Source organism: Camponotus floridanus, unplaced genomic scaffold (genome assembly GCF_003227725.1).
Source record: "Camponotus floridanus strain SB8 unplaced genomic scaffold, Cflo_v7.5 scaffold467, whole genome shotgun sequence".
Classification (NCBI taxonomy): Eukaryota; Metazoa; Arthropoda; class Insecta; order Hymenoptera; family Formicidae; genus Camponotus; species Camponotus floridanus.
Window position 1 is genome coordinate 29291 of NW_020229622.1, and position 13916 is coordinate 43206.

The 13916-nt window shown below is 32.6% G+C and overlaps 1 non-coding gene across 1 annotated transcript; it reads right to left on the reverse strand.

Moving 5' to 3' along the window:
* Positions 1-9052: 9052 nt before the first annotated feature.
* On the reverse strand, positions 9053-9124 carry Trnav-gac. Its single transcript has one exon. It is a non-coding gene; the product is annotated as a tRNA-Val (tRNA).
* Positions 9125-13916: the final 4792 nt, after the last annotated feature.

The window sequence follows — 13916 nt, forward strand, 5'->3', positions numbered from 1 at the left end:
AGATGAAAATGGAAGGACCATGTGGATAGAATAGACGATGAGAGAATCGTAAAATGGGCAAAAAACGCAGGCACCCTAAACACGAAGATCACCGGGATCACTTATGAAACAATGAAAAAGACAGTTAGACTTTCATAAGAGGCAGTCCCGATGGACTAAGAAGACCGGGGAGTTGAGGAACAAGATATAATCCTATTAAGAAGAAGAAGAAACATTTAACAGAATTATTTAAAATTTAAGAATAAAATATAGCTGATATTGATGAAATATAGCACAAATTATTGTAGTCCATTATTGTGTTAATTATTGTAGAGCTAATCTTCCTTCAGCAAGAACACAAATTTTTCTTGATATTCTTAACGATATATTTGAAACAGGTTCTATTCCAATGAAATGAGAAGGATTCCTCATATGTTTTATTATAAAATAGGAATAAAACAATGTAAGATGACATGAAAAAGAGGATCAAAGCTGCGTGTAACAACATTCCATTTGATGTACTACGTACTGTTAAACATTTTGAACGCCGTATTCAACATTGCCAACAAGTCAACGATACAACCTTTGAATACCTGAATCAATTGAATTTTGACAAAGACTTTTTTCTGTGATTGTTTATTAAATACCAGTGAAAAATATAAACGATTTGCATCAAAGAATTGTACAAAAATGCAGAACTATTCCTGAAAAAACTTTTCAAAATATTCGTTCAGAATTTGAGAATTTATATTATTGCTTAAAAAGCAATAATATGGAGATTTTGATCATTTGTTATAATAAATGATTAAATAAATTCTACTCCAAATTGTATCTTTGTATGTAATAACATTTTTAACATCTAAAACTCCCAAGTGCGATTTCTCAAAAAATATTCACTTAAATAAAAAAAAGAAAGACAATTGTATAGAGAATCAAAATACTTTCAAAATGATATACCATTTGATCCCTATTGCCATTTAAAATTTTTGAAGGACTATCCTGACGAAGAGAATGAAAAAATTTCGTTACATTTAATATACTTAAATGTCTCCCTCGGAAACAAAATTTTCGTCCTTTGGCATTTTTTGCAAAAAAATAGTTAATAAAAATAGTTAAATAGTAATCATAACGGGAAATAAACGGGTGGAAAGTTTTAAAATGAACATCCTATATATGAAATTATACAATAATGGATTGTATAGTTTTGCGCTGAAAACGCGCAATATGGAGTAAACGTCGTTTTATGTAAAAAGTTGAAAACCCATGCGAAACATTGAATTTATTTTGGGGAAATATACATAAACTACGCTCTCAGCAAGAAGTAAGATGCAGAATAAACTTTCTTTTCTCTTGCAAAGTATATGCATGGATACAGTGGATTCCCTCTTCCCTACAGGGGGGATAGCACTTCCGGAAAATAACCTAACCCAAACCTATTTCTGATTTAAAACAAATATAATTTAATCGTCAAGGTCATATGAAGTTTAATTTTTTTTTAATGGAACTTCCTACTTTTCATTGCATATTCTTAATGTACTTGACTCGAAAGTTTTCTAAAACACTATATTAAAGTATTTTTTCTTGTTAAGCACTTTTCAAATTATGAAGCTTGAAATAATTTTATAAACTATAAAATATCTCGTAAAATATTCATTTTTTGATAATATTACCTGAACTTTTATGTACAAAATAATGAAAAGAATCAATTGGTAAAAAAAACACATAATTATTTTTAAGAAAAAATATGTAATTTGCTATTATCAGTTACAAATTTTTTTTTAAATAACTATGTGTTTTCTAATATGGTTACCTTTTGGTTGAAAATGTGTGCACGCGCGCGCGCGCGCGTGCGTGTGGGTGGGTGTGGGGTGTGAGTGTGTGTGTGTGGTGAGTGTGTGAGTGTGTGTGTGTGTGGTGTGTGTGTGTGTGTGTTGTGGTGTGTGTGTGTGTGTGTGTACGCGCACGCGTGTATGATAAATATAATACAAATACATATACAGGGTCTACCAAAAGTGTGGAAACCCCTAAATATCTCGGAAAATATACGTTTTACAGAAAAGTGTTTCCAACAAAAGTTGTAGGGTTTAGGAAGATCTATATACTGATTCTATCAGTTTGACCTTGGATGGCGTCGTCAAGGTCAGGTCAAGGTCACATTGACTTTTTTAAATGACACCCCCTACATTTGATTGCATATTCTTATAGCTTAATTCAAGAGCTTTCCAAAACACTATAATAATGTTCATTTTTATTAAGTACTTTGCGAGTTATGAGGGTTGAATGATAGATTAGCGCCGGTATTAACATTATCCAAGGTGTACTACATGGAGGTTACTCGCTCGGATTTGCATCTGTTGTGTGTGTGATCCAGCTAACTAAGGCAAGATCGATTCCTCAACATATCCTCATATTTCGCTGAAGTCAAATTGCCAAAAAATTGCTCCATAAAACGTGTATGAAACGTCTCGTTAGTTCCTTCATTTACCGCTATGTGACGCACTACATGCAGTCTAACTCGCATTTAAAATTCAACTAAGAATGTATAAAGCTATCAAAGAACGAGCACCTTCTAACTTCAGCTTTGAGCAAGCAGAAATTAATTGTTATCGTCCAAATACAACGTACGATTAATTAAAATTAAACGTTTTAAAAATGGCTGGCGACTTGTCGGAACGTGAAAGAATCACTATCCTCATGATGCGTGGATGGGGTGATAACGAAAGATCGTTCTCTGATGTCGTTCGATTATTTAATGACACGTATCCGAACCGTCGAATTAATAAGTCCACTGTGTTAAAAACAATAGAATGTTTTAGACAAACTGGTAGCGTAAGAAATCGCTCTAAGTCAGGAAGACCATTGTCTGCAACCAACGAAGAAAAACAACTTGATGTTCTGCAGACATTTATTGAAGATCCCAATTCTAGTGTTCAGAGAGTCGCTCAAACTCACGATATTGCTCCCATGTCGGTTTGGAGAATTTTAAAGAAGAACAAGTTCCATCCATATAAATTGCAATACGTTCAAGAATTGCAAAACGGAGATGAGGAGCGTCGTATACATTTCTGTGAAAGAATGATGGCACTAATAGATGTCCGGCCCATCTTCCCTTATCAAATTGTTTTCACAGACGAGGCAACTTTTACCTTAACGGGAGAAGTTAATAATCAAAATTTTCGTTTCTGGTCAGATGAGAATCCGAATTGGGTGCGGGAAACTCACACACAACATCCACAAAAAATAAATGTATGGTGCGGAATAATAGATGGCTATTTAATAGGGCCGTTTTTTTTTGAAGAATATTTGAACGCTCAAAGGTATGAGAGATTACTTGTTGATCAAATAATTCCAGCCATACAGAATACTTTTCCAAATAATTTCCAAGAAATATGGTTTCAGCATGATGGAGCTCCTGCTCATTTTGGTGCAGGACCACGTCGTATTTTAAATGAGACTTTTCCGCTACGGTGGATAGGAAGAAGGAACGGAAATGAGGGAGGAGAGGATTGGCCACCTCGGTCACCAGATCTAACTCCTCTTGATTATTATCTATGGGGATATCTGAAGAGTAAGGTTTACAGAACAAAACCTAAAACCATTCACGAATTGATACAGCGAATAAGGGATGAAATGGCTTTGATACCTTTTGAAACGAATCGTAAAGTCATTTCTACATTCTACCAAAGATTAGCATATTGTCAGGAAGTAAATGGCAGCCACTTTCAGCATTTACTTTAACACATTGAAACACATTTGCAATCGTTTGGTGCAACCTAACCTGATCTCTGTATACACGCACCGCACGCACGCACACGCACACATTTCGAACAATTATTATGATAAATGAGCATCCACAAATTTATTTACTGTTTACTATGTCGATTGCTTTCCAGGTCTTTAAATGCTCGATTGTAATTTGGTTGGGTCTTTGCTTTTGCTGACTGGATCCACGACCGATCTTGCCTTAGTTAGCTGGATCACACACACAACAGATGCAAATCCGAGCGAGTAACCTCCATGTAGTACACCTTGGATAATGTTAATACCGGCGCTACTCTATCATTCAACCCTCATAACTCGCAAAGTACTTAATAAAAATGAACATTATTATAGTGTTTTGGAAAGCTCTTGAATTAAGCTATAAGAATATGCAATCAAATGTAGGGGGTGTCATTTAAAAAAGTCAATGTGACCTTGACCTGACCTTGACGACGCCATCCAAGGTCAAACTGATAGAATCAGTATATAGATCTTCTTAAACCCTACAACTTTTGTTGGAAACACTTTTCTGTAAAACGTATATTTTCCGAGATATTTAGGGGTTTCCACACTTTTGGTAGACCCTGTATATATCTCAGATTAGTATTTTATTATAGGTGACGTATAAGTCTCTCTTAGTTTCATGTTAGTTTGTGCTTGTAGCTTATTGGATGGAGGATAGTGAAAAAGGAAAAATTTCTCCTAGATCTAAAGATCTAGGGATCTATGGATCGCCGGACGTGACACTAGTAAAATATTCATTTTTCGATTATTTTACCTTAATACTTTTATGTACAAAATAAAAGAGGAATCGATTAATATAAAGAAAAAACATAGTTATTTTTTAGAAAAAATTTGTAATTATTAATTGCAAATTACATATTTTTACGGATAAGCTTATCGATTTTAGTGACATTGACATATAAAGTCAAGCTCACTGTTCTGAGCAAGTATCAAAAGATTTTAAGAATCACTTATTATTTATTAAAAAATTATTATATCACCTATTATTTATTAAAAAGTTATTATATAAAATAATGAAAAAAATTTAATGAATAGAACATAATTTTGCGACAGCGTGTACGTTTGAGGAGAAATATCTAACGTAATTTAAATCAAATTTTAGTTGTAAATCAGAAATAGGGTTTGAGTTAGGTTAGATTATAGATAAAAAACGGAAAACGGTTGGGGTAGGTTGTAAATAAAAAATTCCAATAAGAAATAAGAATAGACTGTATTACTTATTGAAGATAATTATAATATATTAAGCAATATATTATTTTATAAATTGTTCAAAATGACTATCGTTTTGATCACACAATTTTGCTCTTTGAGTTATTGATGTTATGGCAATATCTAAATGAAAAATTTCTTAGGCGCTGAGTAACGATATACAATACATAATGATGCGGTACTTTTGTGTTCCATAACATCAATAACTTAAAAAGCAGAATTGTTTGTGTTCTTATTTCTAATTCCAATTTTGTTTTTTGTTTATAACTTTAAAACAATCGACTTTAGGGCATATGTATATTCAGACTTTTTGATTTCAAAAATTTAATTATATTTTTTTTTATCTCCTGGAAAAGATAAGGAGATATGATGTAAATGTTAATGTAAATGTTAGAAAATCGTTGTGTGAAAAATCGAAAATATATACCGAAGTTTATATTTTTAGATCTCATTTTGTATCTAAAATATTGAGTAATGTGAGAAATACAGATCGGAAAAAAACATTTATTAAATACCTTTAGGTGTCTGTAAATGTTTAATACTTGTCTTTCCAGATTGCCATTTTTGACTGAAATTTATATTGCATAGAGAATCAGAAATATATCTTTTTAGATCTTAGTGTCAGAATATCAGACAACTAATATTTGTTTATAACTTTATATAATAAACAATTAACAACATCCTTTTACTAAAATTTTTTTAATGTTTAGGATTATAATCTTGATCACATACTTCTATCATTAAAAAATCAAGAGTGGCCCTTAATATTCAATTTTACTAAAAAATTACTGAAATAATTTGTTTTTAGATTTTTTGATAGAGTAAATCAAATCAAATTTGATAAAGATAAATAATATTAAAAGAGATTAACTAATATTAAAAGTGATCTAACAATAAAAAAAATCATTTTTCTATTTAATAAAACAAAATCTAAACATAATAAGAGTTTAATTATATTTAATTCTTTTAGACCATTGTATATGGCGATATGTTCTTCTATAACATAAATAAGCGAGAATGGACATTAATAAAAGCGCCTGGAGCACCACCACCGCGATGTGGTCATCAGACAGTAGCTACTACTGCAAATGGCAGTGGCGAATTATGGATATTTGGCGGTGAATTCACTAGTCCGAGCGAGTCGCAGTTTTATCATTACCGTGACTTGTGGGTATTCCGGTTCGCTACTCTATCATTCAACCCTCATAACTCGCAAAGTACTTAATAAAAATGAACATTATTATAGTGTTTTGGAAAGCTCTTGAATTAAGCTATAAGAATATGCAATCAAATGTAGGGGGTGTCATTTAAAAAAGTCAATGTGACCTTGACCTGACCTTGACGACGCCATCCAAGGTCAAACTGATAGAATCAGTATATAGATCTTCTTAAACCCTACAACTTTTGTTGGAAACACTTTTCTGTAAAACGTATATTTTCCGAGATATTTAGGGGTTTCCACACTTTTGGTAGACCCTGTATAATATATCTTTCAACTTTAATAACATACCTAGGCTATAGAAATCGCAAAGAGTATATTGTCGATCACCTTCTTCCATCAAGCCGCCATATAAATATAAAATATTGTGTTTCATCACCATTCCAGCATTCATCCGTGGAGATGGAAAAAGTTTCGTCCCTCCATTATTTGCCACTGACGAAGAAGATTGATGAGGAAATGATGAAGAAATTGGCACTGTCGAGCCTATTGTCATCTATATATCAAAAAATCATATTAAATTTTTTCTTAATGATAGACTTTTTTAACTAATGATAGATTTTCTTTTAATTAATTTGGAATCAATATTTGCTTATACGAAAGAGATAATATTATATTCATGATTATTCACTTTTTTCCTCATTAATTTGAATGGACTTTGGATATATTATAAACAGTTTAAAAATAAGGAAAACATACTTTTTATATGTGCGTTTTCTTATGTTTATGAGTTGAAACTTTCAAAGCTATTTTAATGTATTTTCTTTTGAATTGAATATCATGAAGAAACGAATGACATATAGAAAAATAATCTGTATTAAATTAGCCTCACCAGCGCTAAATAAATTCTAACTTAAAATTATATGTTAATTATGTGATAATTAAATGCTGAAGTCTAAAATTATATTTTGCACATCGTTTGAGAAAAAAATCAAATTTATATTGAGAAAAGAGTAAAGAATTTAACATATTAAGTTTTAAGAGAGTAATGATCTCTCAATAAAGAAGTATATGAAAAAAGCAGAGGTGGTAAAGGTTGACATTAGGGGACTCATCTCTGATGAGCTACATCTTGACATATGTTATCAAGTCACTGCCCTAAGTAATATACAAAAGATTTTAGCAGTCGCTTGTTGTTTATTAAAAAATTATAAACAAAAGAAGTTTTATGAATTTCACATAATTTTCGGACACCGTGTACACGCACCGGCAGGAGTGGTGTCCCGCTATGCTTGTACTGACGTCACATTCACAAAAGCGAAGCGCGCATGTACGCGAGCCGGGCAGCGGGAGAGAAAGCACAATAAAACATGATATCGAGTTAGAGGTGTCCGAACGAGAGAGTTCGAGCGAGACAGCTATATACCGCGCGGGATACCGCGCTGTCTCTATACGCGTCTCGCGCGCTTTAATATCGATATCGATATATTTTTTCTTTCTTTAACGGAGTTAAAATGCGGTTGAACCGCGTGCACCGGCATATTCATTCTATTAAATTAAATAATAATTATATTGTATAAAGTTAAAATTATAATTATTATTTAATTTAATAGAATGAATACGCCGATGCACGCGTTTAACCGCATTGTAACTCCGTTAAAGAAAGAAATAAAAAATATATTAATATCGATATTAAAACGCGCGAGACGCGTATAGAAACAGCGCGGTATCCCGCGCGGTATATAGTTGTCTCGCTCGCACTCTCTCGTTCGAGCGCCGAACGAGAGAGACGGACACCTCTAACTCGGTATCACCCAGTAAGCAAAAAATCACCACAACGTTATTATAATGATATTCACTAACATAGTAATATTGTCAAGTATGTAGTTTTTAACATTGTATGCAACATCATTATGAACAAACTTTGACACCGATTTAGAAGTTTCGGTAATGTTGAAATAACATTTTCTATGTCGTTACAAGTAATATTGTATTAATGTTGTTTTAACATTCTGATAATGTTTCTCATAAAATTAAATCAATAATAAAATAACATTAATATCAACATCTACATAACTTAATATTAATATCACAATAATATTAATTCTAACATTAATTTAAGACTTTTAGAACTTTCACTGAAAAATCTGAGAACGAATATTTAGACATATCTCTAAAAATAACTTACAAGATATTATAACACACTGGAAGAAACATTTTTCTCTTCTTTCGTGCAGCACTATAACTCGCAAAAACACTGTAACTTACTTAATATGTGAGATCGTGTAAGAGCATGTGGCACGCTGGTAGCCGGCACGAGTATTCCGAAGTCAAAGAACAAAAAAATAAATCACGCATACGCAATAGAGTGTATACGCATATCTCACCGAATGTTGCTTCTCAGTAACGTATTAGGTGTCGTCATGCCCGTCACGAGAAAGAAATTAAGATATATTATGAAAAAAAAATAGTTTAAAGATATGTACGAAATAAATAATACGACGTTTAATAACAACGCGAACGAACTTGTAACTGGATGTTATATTTTTATTTATAATAAACATATTAATAACATAAAAACATTTTGACTAATGTTTCTAAAATATTTTATTAATATTTTAAGAGGGATGTATTAAATAACATTTTTAAAATATTTATAAAACATAAATTAAAATAAAGTCGAAAGGAAAGCCCGTTATGTATCAAACAACAAGATAAGAAAACTGGCGTATCCGAGCCATAGCGGATGGTAATGTCTAAAAATACTTTAATTGTACGCGAAAATGTAAACGAGAACAAGGCATATGCATATATTTTACTTGGTGCATTTACCAAGATATATAGATTCTCATTTTTGAGAAATTCTATAAAACCCTCTTTACCCCCTGAAGAGACGTAGACGAGAAAAATATCGGGGCGAAGTCGCTGAATCGGGAATCGAACCCGAGTCTTTCGCTTGTCGGGCGACTGCTCTTACCACTGAGCTATTCAACCCCACACCGATATCACTCTCGCCTATTTGTTTATAACTATGGAAAATGAAAAGCGATCTTTTCAGCCACGCGTGAATTAAACTAAAGTCAAAAGGAATTAGGCCCGTTATGTATGTGTTATAAATTAAAATATTTTTTAAATGTTATTAATATGTTTATTAGAATATTTTAAAAATATTTTTAAAATATTCTAATAAACGTATTAATAACATTTAAGAAACATTTTGACTAATGTTTCTAAAATACTCGTATTTTATTAATATTTTGAGAAGGATGTTATTAAATAATATTTTAAAATATTTATAAAACATAAATTAAAATATTTTTTTAAATGTTATTAATACATTTATTAAAATATTTTTAAAATATTTATAAAACATTATATCATAATGTTTAGAAAATTTATATAAAATCAACATTTTAGAATGTTGATCAAATGTTTCTTGCTTACTGGGCATGTCTTATAATGCTTTCTCTCTCGCTCTTGTGCCGTGCGCAAAGGACGGAACATCGGAATGCCCCCCACTACTCTACCCCCCACTTTCTCTCCCGCTGCCTGGCTCGCGTACATGCGCACTTCGCTTGTGTGAGTGTAACGTCAGTGAGCGTCAGCATAGTGGGACACCATTCCTGCCGGTGCGTGTACAAGTAACAGACCTCTTGTTGCGTTGAAAGTTATAAATGTGAATAAATGTAAAGAAAAATGCAAAAAAAAAGGTAAATCAAAGGAAAATAAAAAAAGGTAAATAATTTAAATTTATATAGAATTTAATACAATTTAATACAATTAAAAAATATCAAATGTATGTGTACACAAACACATACGCGCGCGCGCGCGCGGGGGGTGCGAGAGGGGCCCCTTCCCGCAATCATCTCGCCGATAGGCAAGGTGAACCTCGCTTTATAACTTACAGCATATATCGATTGTGATTGAACTCTTCGTAATCGTCTTCCGCGCGCGCGCGTGTGTGTGTACACATACATTTGTGATATTTTTTAATTGTATTAAATGTATTTAAAATAATTATTTTTTATATAACAACTAAGTTATTGTGCATTTCTATTATAATCAATGTACTTGCTAATAAAGATATATTATTGACAATTATGTATTTATTCAGCATTATTATTGTTAATGGGATACAAATCTTTTATGTTACTTAAAATGGTGATCTTTTATGTTACTTAAAATAGTGATCTTGATAATATATAGAGGTCTGTTATTGTACACGGTGTCCGAAAATGATGTGAAATTCATAAAATTTGTTTTGTTTATGACTCTTTAATTAACAACGAGCGACGGCTAAAATCTTTTGCATGTTACTCAGGACAGTGACCTTGATAACATATGTCAAGTTGAAGTTCATCGAAGGTAAGTCCCCTAATATCAACCTTTACCGCAGAGACGTATAATAATTAAGTATTAATTTACCGCTCTAAGGAAAACATTGTTAAAGCATTTAAAATAAATTTTGAAAAATATTGCATACGTAAACTAAATAATTGAGTATATAATTCGGCTCTATGTATTTTAAACAACATAATAATTTAGTATCGAGCACTAGGAGCCCATAAACGCGGATGGCAATGCGTAAATTTTTACGAACATTAATTGTTCGCGAAAAAATTTTTAAGACATATGCACATATGCCAGGTTATAGATTCTCTTGGTTTGAGACTTCTATAACAACCCCTTTTACCCCCCTGGAGAGATGTAGACAGGAAAAATATCGGGCGAAGTCGCTGAATCGGGAATCGAACCCGAGTAATCGGCAAGCGAAAGACTCGGGTTCGATTCCCGATTCAGCGACTTCGCCCCGATATTTTTCCTGTCTACATCTCTCCAGGGGGGTAAAAGGGGTTGTTATAGAAGTCTCAAACCAAGAGAATCTATAACCTGGTATATGTGCATATGTCTTAAAAATTTTTTCGCGAACAATTAATGTTCGTAAAAATTTACGCATTGCCATCCGCGTTTATGGGCTCTTAGTGCTCGATACTAAATTATGTTGTTTAAATAATTGAGTTTATGACAATATTTTTAGAAAAATTTAATTTATTTTAAATATATTTTAATAATTTCTTCGATTTTCTAATTAGCACCTAATTATTATGTTTTTGATTTTTTTATATTACAATAGAACCTTGTAAACGAATTTTTATAATTCGGAAACTCCATAAAGATTTGATCCCTTTTATTTCAAAATAAAACCCTCCATAATTCGGAAAAACGTAGAATTTAATTTGAAATTTTTGACTGTATAAGGTGTCTCTTTGGTTCATAAAAAAGTTACACAGCACCGATTTTCTCGCTTGGATATGTTATAGAGAAGGTTGTCCTGAGTAATTTTCCGCAAAAAATAAGTGGGGACGGTATTAATTTAGAAGATATAACAAATTAAAGTTTTATAATGACGCTTCTACATTAACGCTTCTCTTAACCATTATAGATTATTATTAAGAACGTTGTATATTATGTATATGAGGTTTGTTTACATTGTAATGATCTATTTGACATTTTCCATAGTCATAAAAATTGTCAATAATCGATTTCACTTATTTTTCACAGTTCGCTAACAGCTGCGACTACACGAATTCCTAACCATTGTTGACGATAAAAATTATGATGCATCCCCGTTGCATTCTCTTAGTACATTCCGTTCCCGATCATCCACCAAAAGCTTACTGCCCGACAACAACGGCAGGGGTACATTGCGCCACATTTTTAATTTTTCAAAATTGCCGAGGTCGGCGAACCGCGCCAATAACAGCCGAAGATCGCCGAAGTACGACAAATAAGTCTCCGTGCCTGGCACCGCCGCACTCTCCCGAGCAAAAACCATTCCGCTTCCGTATCGTTTACCGCCGCTCGGTGGGGGCAATTCTGTTTGTACGTCGGCGCTGGCTAATTACTCGCGTATAAAAAGACCTTTGGCGGATTAATCATCACCATTCTTCGGCGATCCGCTCACACTGGTACAGTGCTGAGAAATTTCGATCTTAGACTGCTCTTGATAAAACAGCCTAGAAATCAAACATAAGCTGGAGAGAATTCCGCTTCAGTCGAGACATCTGATATAAACGGTTGCATTCCTTACCTCTCATCTCGAACACCGCACTAAGAATTAGAGCACACTTTGATTTAATCGAAAAATCTCGATTGTGGCTAGAAAATCCTAACACCTTGCAAATTACACAAGGTAAAGAGGAGAGCTATCTCTGACGAGCTACTCTCGGCACGGTGCATCCCTGCGATTTCATCCACCGCGATTTGCATCGTGCATTATGGGGAATAATTAAAAGATATTTCTGCTGACTACGAAATTCCCGTTTAAAGGACCGAATACATCGCTCAGCCGTTCAAAAACATGATCGTGCCGTTTTTTAAGTCAATACAGCAAACATCAAATGGTCGCACGCTCCAGGCCGTAAACAGTCTGCTTATATTGATGCTTTCTTAATATCGAAGCAACTGTCAAAATCTAATGAGAAATGTTATCGCAACAGGATTATTGCAAGCGATAACAAAGGCCTGCAAAATTTTTAAATTTGGTTACAAAAAACAGAGTAGTGAACTGATAGATTTTTGACGTTATAAAACTAATCATGCATGATTGTCCAATAAGCCATTTCAAGTCAACCGTGTTACCACAAATCAAAATTTGAATAAAAACATAAATTTGTAAACGTCGCCTGACATTTTTTGAAATTAAAAATAGCGGATTCAATATGGCGAACCGAGTCATAATAAAATTTAAGAGAATTTATCAAAACGTGTAACAATTGTATTAAATACGGTTTGTACACTTTCTTAAATATGGCTTCTAACTTTTTCTGACACCCAAACCTTACAGATATACAGTTTTTTTCAAATTTCAAGATGGCAGATTTGCCATATTGATGTCTATGTGAATTTTCTTTAAAAGAGTATTCTAGAAGCCGAATTTTTATGCTATTTTTATGAATTTAAAAAAAGTATAAGTATTTTGGAAATAAATTTTTCCCACATATTTATCCATACTTGAAGTATATATATTTCAAAATTTTTTTATTAAAAAATAATTATAAATAAGCAATGCGGTATACAAAATTAAATAAGGACATGAAAAAAAGTTGGTCCATAGCTCTTATGATGCCGGCTGTTGTGCTTATTTGAAAACAAAAAACCAAAGACATTTTCAATTAGTATGAGTTTGGCTATATCAGATACCAAAATAAAAAAAAAATATTTAAAAAATTTTTAAAATGATGTCACTTAAGAAAATTAAATTTCGATTTTTACTATTTTATTCAGCATTAAGAATTGTAAAAAATAAAAAAAAAATATTTCAACTTGATTTGATAAGAACTATAGGCATACATCCTGAAGATGTGCCGATTCAATTGATCATCTGATTCTTGAGATATTAGCGAACCAATTTGAAAAACATGATTTCGATAAAAATGTGTAAAGCTTTCCGTACTGATTATATAGAAATAATTTTACTTAAAATCCAGCAGCTAGCCAAGACCATACAGGGAATTTCCTCCTCTTATAGAAATTTGCCTGAGCTGCTCTCTCTTCCCTGCGATTTATTCTCTGGTCTCTAGCGAAGTCATTAACGCCGTTCCGAGCGGGTGTATGAGTTTTGTTTCGAGGAATTTGCGTACATTTCCGCTTGCTGGCCAATAGTCACTCTCATTATGTTTATAACATTCAAAATTGCCATAAATCCTTCATTGAAGATAATAATTGCCAGAAAAGTGCTATTTCAACAATTTTTGCTCCATAATGAAAGTATTTTGGAGCAAAA